This window comes from Pecten maximus, chromosome 15 (genome assembly GCF_902652985.1).
Source record: "Pecten maximus chromosome 15, xPecMax1.1, whole genome shotgun sequence".
In the NCBI taxonomy this organism is placed as follows: domain Eukaryota; kingdom Metazoa; phylum Mollusca; class Bivalvia; order Pectinida; family Pectinidae; genus Pecten; species Pecten maximus.
Genome location: NC_047029.1, coordinates 4,766,077 through 4,775,647, shown reverse-complemented (window position 1 = coordinate 4,775,647; position 9,571 = coordinate 4,766,077).

Here is a 9,571-nt window from a genome sequence, read left to right as displayed (position 1 = left end):
GTATCTTTGTTACCCTGTCTGATGACTACAATGTATTTAGTTTTCTGTATTTGGTATGTATCATTGTATGTTTATTACCCTGTCTGATGATTACAATGTATTTAGTTTTCTGTATTTTGTATCATTGTATCTTTGTGACCCTGTCTGATGACTACAATGTATTTAGTTTTCTGTATTTTGTATGTATCATTGTATCGTTACTACCCTGTCTGATGATTACAATGTATTTAGTTTTCTGTATTTTGTATCATTGTATGTATCGTTGTGACCCTGTCTGATGACTACAATGTATTTAGTTTTCTGTATTTTGTATGTATCATTGTATCGTTGTGACCCGGTCTGATGATTACAATGTATTTAGTTTTCTGTATTTTGTATGTATCATTGTATCGTTGTTACCCTGTCTGATGATTACAATGTATTTAGTTTTCTGTATTTTGTATCATTGTATGTATCGTTGTGACCCTGTCTGATGACTACAATGTATTTAGTTTTCTGTATTTTGTATCATTGTTTGTTTATTACCCTGTCTGATATCTACAATGTATTTAGTTTTCTGTATTTTGTATGTGTCATTGTATCGTTGTGACCCGGTCTGATGATTACAATGTATTTAGTTTTCTGTATTTTGTTTGTATCGTTGCATGTTTATTACCCTGTCTGATGACTACAATGCATTTAATTTTCTGTATATTTTGTATCATTTTATGTTTATTACCCTGTCTGATGATTACAATGTATTTAGTTTTCTGTATTTTGTATGTATCATTGTATCGTTGTTACCCTGTCTGATGATTACAATGTATTTAGTTTTCTGTATTTTGTATCATTGTATGTATCGTTGTGACCCTGTCTGATGACTACAATGTATTTAGTTTTCTGTATTTTGTATCATTGTTTGTTTATTACCCTGTCTGATATCTACAATGTATTTAGTTTTCTGTATTTTGTATGTATCATTGTATCGTTGCTACCCTGTCTGATGATTACAATGTATTTAGTTTTCTGTATTTTGTATGTATCATTGTATCGTTGTTACCCTGTCTGATGATTACAATGTATTTAGTTTTCTGTATTTTGTATCATTGTATGTATCGTTGTGACCCTGTCTGATGACTACAATGTATTTAGTTTTCTGTATTTTGTATCATTGTTTGTTTATTACCCTGTCTGATATCTACAATGTATTTAGTTTTCTGTATTTTGTATGTGTCATTGTATCGTTGTGACCCGGTCTGATGATTACAATGTATTTAGTTTTATGTATTTTGTTTGTATCGTTGCATGTTTATTACCCTGTCTGATGACTACAATGCATTTAATTTTCTGTATTTTGTATCATTTTATGTTTATTACCCTGTCTGATGATTACAATGTATTTAGTTTTCTGTATTTTGTATGTATCATTGTATCGTTGTGACCCTGTCTGATGACTACAATGCATTTGGTTTTCTGTATTTTGTATGTATCATTGTATCGTTGTGACCCGGTCTGATGATTACAATGTATTTAGTTTTCTGTATTTTGTTTGTATCATTGCATGTTTATTACCCTTTATGATGATTACAATGTATTTATTTTTCTGTATTTTGTATCATTTTATCTTTGTTACCCTGTCTGATATCTACAATGTATTTAGTTTTCTGTATTTTGTATCATTTTATCTTTGTTACCCTGTCTGATGACTACAATCTATTTGGTTTTCTGTATTTTGTATCATTGTATCGTTGTGACCCGGTCTAATGACTACAATGCATTTAGTTTTCTGTATTTCGTATGTATCATTGTATAGTTGTCACCCTGTCTGATGACTACAATGTATTTAGTTTTATGTATTTTGTATGTATCATTGTATCGTTGTGACCCTGTCTGATGATTACAATGTATTTAGTTTTCTGTATTTTGTATGTATCATTGTATGTATCTTTGTGACCCGGTCTGATGATTACGATGTATTAAGTTTTCTGTATTTTGTATCATTGTATCGTTGTGACCCGGTCTGATAACTATAATGTATTTAGTTTTCTGTATTTTGTATCATTGTATGTATAGTTGTCACCCTGTCTGATGACTACAATGTATTTAGTTTTCTGTATTTTGTATGTATCATTGTATCGTTGTGATCCTGTCTGATGACTACAATGTATTTAGTTTTCTGTATTTTGTATGTATCATTGTATCGTTGCTACCCTGTCTGATGATTACAATGTATTTAGTTTTCTGTATTTTGTATGTATCATTGTATCGTTGTGACCCTATCTGATGATTACAATGTATTTAGTTTTCTGTATTTTGTATCATTGTATGTATCGTTGTGACCCTGTCTGATGACTACAATGTATTTAGTTTTCTGTATTTTGTATCATTGTTTGTTTATTACCCTGTCTGATATCTACAATGTATTTAGTTTTCTGTATTTTGTATGTGTCATTGTATCGTTGTGACCCGGTCTGATGATTACGATGTATTTAGTTTTCTGTATTTTGTTTGTATCGTTGCATGTTTATTACCCTGTCTGATGACTACAATGCATTTAATTTTCTGTATTTTGTATCATTTTATGTTTATTACCCTGTCTGATGATTACAATGTATTTAGTTTTCTGTATTTTGTATGTATCAGTGTATCGTTGTGACCCGGTCTGATGACTATAATGTATTTAGTTTTCTGTATTTTGTATCATTGTATGTATCAGTGTATCGTTGTGACCCGGTCTGATGACTATAATGTATTTAGTTTTCTGTATTTTGTATCATTGTATGTATCAGTGTATCGTTGTCACCCTGTCTGATGACTATAATGGATTTGGTTTTATGTATCATTGTATCATTGTATGTATCGTTGTGACCCGGTCTGATGATTACAATGTATTTAGTTTTCTGTATTTTGTTTGTATCGTTGCATGTTTATTACCCTGTCTGATGACTACAATGCATTTAATTTTCTGTATTTTGTATCATTTTATGTTTATTACCCTGTCTGATGATTACAATGTATTTAGTTTTCTATATTTTGTATGTATCATTGTATCTTTGTGACGCTGTCTGATGATTACAATGTATTTAGTTTTCTGTATTTTGTATGTATCAGTGTATCGTTGTGACCCGGTCTGATAACTATAATGTATTAAGTTTTCTGTATTTTGTATCATTGTATCTTTGTTACCCTGTCTGATATGTACAATGTATTTAGTTTTCTGTATTTTGTATCATTGTATCGTTGTGACCCGGTCTGATAACTATAATGTATTTAGTTTTCTGTATTTTGTATCATTGTATCGTTGTGATCCTGTCTGATGACTACAATGTATTTAGTTTTCTGTATTTTGTATGTATCATTGTATCGTTGTGACCCGATCTGATGATTACAATGTATTTAGTTTTCTGTATTTTGTATGTATCATTGTATCGTTGTGACCCTGTCTGATGACTACAATGTATTTAGTTTTCTGTATTTTGTATCATTGTTTGTTTATTACCCTGTCTGATATCTACAATGTATTTAGTTTTCTGTATTTTTTATGTATCATTGTATGTATCTTTCTGATCCTGTCTGATGATTACAATGTATTTAGCTTTCTGTATTTTGTATGTATCATTGTATCGTTGTGATCCTGTCTGATGATAACAATGTATTTAGCTTTCTGTATTTTGTATGTATCATTGTATCGTTGTGACCCTGTCTGATGATTACAATGTATTTAGTTTTCTGTATTTTGTATGTATCATTGTATCGTTGTGACCCTGTCTGATGACTACAATGTATTTAGTTTTCTGTATTTTGTATCATTGTTTGTTTATTACCCTGTCTGATATCTACAATGTATTTAGTTTTCTGTACTTTTTATGTATCATTGTATGTATCTTTCTGATCCTGTCTGATGATTACAATGTATTTAGCTTTCTGTATTTTGTATGTATCATTGTATCGTTGTGACCCTGTCTGATGATTACAATGTATTTAGCTTTCTGTATTTTGTATGTATCATTGTATCGTTGTGACCCTGTCTGATGATTACAATGTATTTAGTTTTCTGTATTTTGTTTGTATCATTGCATGTTTATTACCCTGTCTGATGACTTCAATGTATTTAGTTTTCTGTATTTTGCTGGTATCATTGCATGTTTATTACCCTGTCTGATGACTACAATGTATTTAGTTTTCTGTATTTTGCTGGTATCATTGCATGTTTATTACCCTGTCTGATGATTACAATGTATTTAGCTTTCTGTATTTTGTATGTGTCATTGTATCGTTGTGACCCGGTCTGATGACTACAATGTATTTAGTTTTCTGTATTTTGTATCATTTTATGTTTATTACCCTGTCTGATGACTACAATGTATTTAGTTTTCTGTATTTTGTATGTATAATTGTATCGTTGTGACCCGGTCTGATGATTACAATGTATTTAGTTTTCTGTATTTTGTATGTATCATTGTATCGTTGCTACCCTGTCTGATGACTACAATGTATTTAGTTTTCTGTATTTTGTATGTATAATTGTATCGTTGTGACCCTGTCTGATGATTACAATGTATTTAGTTTTCTGTATTTTGTATGTATCATTGTATCGTTGCTACCCTGTCTGATGATTACAATGTATTTAGTTCTCTGTATTTTGTATCATTGTATCGTTGTGACCTGGTCTGATGATTACAATGTATTTAGTTATCTGTATTTTGTATCATTGTATGTATCTTTGTTACCAGGTCTGATGATTACATTGTATTTAGTTTTTTTGTATTTTGTATCATTATATGTATCGTTCTGACCCTGTCTGATGACTACAATGTATTTAGTTTTCTGTATTTTGTATGTATCATTGTATGTATCTTTGTGACCCGGTCTGATGATTACAATGTATTTAGTTTTTTGTATTTTGTATGTATCATTGTATGTATCTTTGTGACCCGGTCTGATGACTACAATGCATTTAGTTTTCTGTATTTTGTATGTATCATTGTATCGTTTTGACCCTGTCTGATGATTACAATGTATTTAGTTTTCTGTATTTTGTATCATTGTATCTTTATAACCATGTCTGATATCTACAATGTATTTAGTTTTCTGTATTTTGTATGTATCATTGTATGTTGATAACCCTGTCTGACGACTACAATGTATTTAGTTTTCTGTATTTTGCTGGTATCATTGCATGTTTATTACCCTGTCTGATGATTACAATGTATTTAGCTTTCTGTATTTTGTATGTGTCATTGTATCGTTGTGACCCGGTCTGATGACTACAATGTATTTAGTTTTCTGTATTTTGTATCATTTTATGTTTATTACCCTGTCTGATGACTACAATGTATTTAGTTTTCTGTATTTTGTATGTATAATTGTATCGTTGTGACCCGGTCTGATGATTACAATGTATTTAGTTTTCTGTATTTTGTATGTATCATTGTATCGTTGCTACCCTGTCTGATGACTACAATGTATTTAGTTTTCTGTATTTTGTATGTATAATTGTATCGTTGTGACCCTGTCTGATGATTACAATGTATTTAGTTTTCTGTATTTTGTATGTATCATTGTATCGTTGTGATCCTGTCTGATGACTACAATGTATTTAGTTTTCTGTATTTTGTATGTATCATTGTATCGTTGTGACCCGATCTGATGATTACAATGTATTTAGTTTTCTGTATTTTGTATGTATCATTGTATCGTTGTGACCCTGTCTGATGACTACAATGTATTTAGTTTTCTGTATTTTGTATCATTGTTTGTTTATTACCCTGTCTGATATCTACAATGTATTTAGTTTTCTGTATTTTTTATGTATCATTGTATGTATCTTTCTGATCCTGTCTGATGATTACAATGTATTTAGCTTTCTGTATTTTGTATGTATCATTGTATCGTTGTGACCCTGTCTGATGATTACAATGTATTTAGCTTTCTGTATTTTGTATGTATCATTGTATCGTTGTGACCCTGTCTGATGATTACAATGTATTTAGTTTTCTGTATTTTGTTTGTATCATTGCATGTTTATTACCCTGTCTGATGACTTCAATGTATTTAGTTTTCTGTATTTTGCTGGTATCATTGCATGTTTATTACCCTGTCTGATGACTACAATGTATTTAGTTTTCTGTATTTTGCTGGTATCATTGCATGTTTATTACCCTGTCTGATGATTACAATGTATTTAGCTTTCTGTATTTTGTATGTGTCATTGTATCGTTGTGACCCGGTCTGATGACTACAATGTATTTAGTTTTCTGTATTTTGTATCATTTTATGTTTATTACCCTGTCTGATGACTACAATGTATTTAGTTTTCTGTATTTTGTATGTATAATTGTATCGTTGTGACCCGGTCTGATGATTACAATGTATTTAGTTTTCTGTATTTTGTATGTATCATTGTATCGTTGCTACCCTGTCTGATGACTACAATGTATTTAGTTTTCTGTATTTTGTATGTATAATTGTATCGTTGTGACCCTGTCTGATGATTACAATGTATTTAGTTTTCTGTATTTTGTATGTATCATTGTATCGTTGCTACCCTGTCTGATGATTACAATGTATTTAGTTCTCTGTATTTTGTATCATTGTATCGTTGTGACCCGGTCTGATGATTACAATGTATTTAGTTCTCTGTATTTTGTATCATTGTATGTATCTTTGTTACCAGGTCTGATGATTACATTGTATTTAGTTTTTTTGTATTTTGTATCATTATATGTATCGTTCTGACCCTGTCTGATGACTACAATGTATTTAGTTTTCTGTATTTTGTATGTATCATTGTATGTATCTTTGTGACCCGGTCTGATGATTACAATGTATTTAGTTTTTTGTATTTTGTATGTATCATTGTATGTATCTTTGTGACCCGGTCTGATGACTACAATGCATTTAGTTTTCTGTATTTTGTATGTATCATTGTATCGTTTTGACCCTGTCTGATGATTACAATGTATTTAGTTTTCTGTATTTTGTATCATTGTATCTTTATAACCATGTCTGATATCTACAATGTATTTAGTTTTCTGTATTTTGTATGTATCATTGTATGTTGATAACCCTGTCTGACGACTACAATGTATTTAGTTTTCTGTATTTTGTATCATTGTATCGTTGTGACCCGGTCTGATGACTACAATGTATTTAGTTTTCTGTATTTTGTATGTATCATTGTATCTTTGTTACCCTATCTGATGATTACAATGTATTTAGTTTTATGTATTTTGTATGTATCATTGTATCGTTGTGACCCTGTCTGATGATTACAATGTATTTAGTTTTCTGTATTTTGTATGTATCATTGTATGTTGATAACCCTGTCTGACGACTACAATGTATTTAGTTTTCTGTATTTTGTATCATTGTATCGTTGTGACCCGGTCTGATGACTACAATGTATTTAGTTTTCTGTATTTTGTATGTATCATTGTATCTTTGTTACCCTGTCTGATGATTACAATGTATTTAGTTTTATGTATTTTGTATGTATCATTGTATCGTTGTGACCCTGTCTGATGATTACAATGTATTTAGTTTTCTGTATTTTGTATGTATCATTGTATGTATCTTTGTGACCCGGTCTGATGATTACGATGTATTAAGTTTTCTGTATTTTGTATCATTGTATCGTTGTGACCCTGTCTGATGACTACAATGTATTTAGTTTTCTGTATTTTGTATCATTTTATCTTTGTTACCCTGTCTGATGACTATAATGTATTTAGTTTTCTGTATTTTGTATGTATAATTTTATCGTTGTGACCCTGTCTGATGATTACAATGTATTTAGTTTTCTGTATTTTGTATGTATCATTGTATCGTTGTGACCCGATCTGATGATTACAATGTATTTAGTTTTCTGTATTTTGTTTGTATCATTGTATGTTTATTACCCTGTCTGATGACTACAATGTATTTAGTTTTCTGTATTTTGTATGTATCATTGTACCTTGCTTTGTTACCTTGTCTGTAATGTACATGGAAGCTGTTTTCTATATAAACCTCTTGTTGCACAGATACGTGTGCCCTGAGAGTAATACAGAAACCTGAATCATGTATATTAAGGAAATTGTCCACTTATATTCATATCCCCAATGTAAGGGTAATTCTATCACGAGATACGACAAATATCCTGTCGTAGTCACATGTACACTTAGATACCGTCTGTCGCATTATATAATACCGACAGAAAACTGGCTTCATGTTCAGTTTCTTCAAATAGGGAAAGTGAGAATTACGTTATTTAGCCATTAGCTTACACAGTTTATGGGTCAGAGGACTCTACTATAACACAGTTTGTGGGTCTGAGGACACTACCTTAACACAGTTTGTGTGTCTGATGACACTACCTTACCACAGTTTGTGGGTCTGATGACACTACCTTAACACAGTTAGTGGGTCTAATGACACTACCTTAACACAGTTAGTGGGTCTGATGACACTACCTTACCACAGTTTGTAGGTCTGAGGACACTACCTTAACACAGTTTAGTGGGTCTGATGACACTACCTTAACACAGTTTGTAGGTCTGAGGACACTACCTTAACACAGTTTGTAGGTCTGAGGACACTACCTTAACACAGTTTGTGGGTCTGATGACACTACCTTAACACAGTTAGTGGGTCTGATGACACTACCTTAACACAGTTAGTGGGTCTGATGACACTACCTTAACACAGTTTGTGGGTCTGAGGACACTACCTTAACACAGTTTGTGGGTCTGAGGACACTACCTTAACACAGTTAGTGGGTCTGATGACACTACCTTAACACAGTTAGTGGGTCTGAGGACACTACCTTAACACAGTTAGTGGGTCTGATGACACTACCTTAACACAGTTAGTGGGTCTGATGACACTACCTTAACACAGTTAGTGGGTCTGAGGACACTACCTTAACACAGTTTGTGGGTCTGAGGACACTACCTTAACACAGTTAGTGGGTCTGATGACACTACCTTAACACAGTTAGTGGGTCTGATGACACTACCTTAACACAGTTAGTGGGTCTGATGACACTACCTTAACACAGTTAGTGGGTCTGATGACACTACCTTAACACAGTTAGTGGGTCTGATGACACTACCTTAACACAGTTAGTGGGTCTGATGACACTACCTTAACACAGTTAGTGGGTCTGATGACACTACCTTAACACAGTTAGTGGGTCTGAGGACACTACCTTAACACAGTTAGTGGGTCTGATGACACTACCTTAACACAGTTAGTGGGTCTGATGACACTACCTTAACACAGTTAGTGGTCTGATGACACTACCTTAACACAGTTTGTGGGTCTGATGACACTACCTTAACACAGTTAGTGGGTCTGATGACACTACCTTAACACAGTTTGAAGGTCTAAGGACACTACCTTAACATAGTTTGTGAGTCTGATGACACTACCTTAACACAGTTTGTAGGTCTGATGACACTACCTTAACACAGTTTGTGGGTCTGATGACACTACCTTAACACAGTTTGTGGGTCTGAGGACACTACCTTAACACAGTTAGTGGGTCTGAGGACACTACCTTAACACAGTTTGTAGGTCTGATGACACTACCTTAACACAGTTTGTGGGT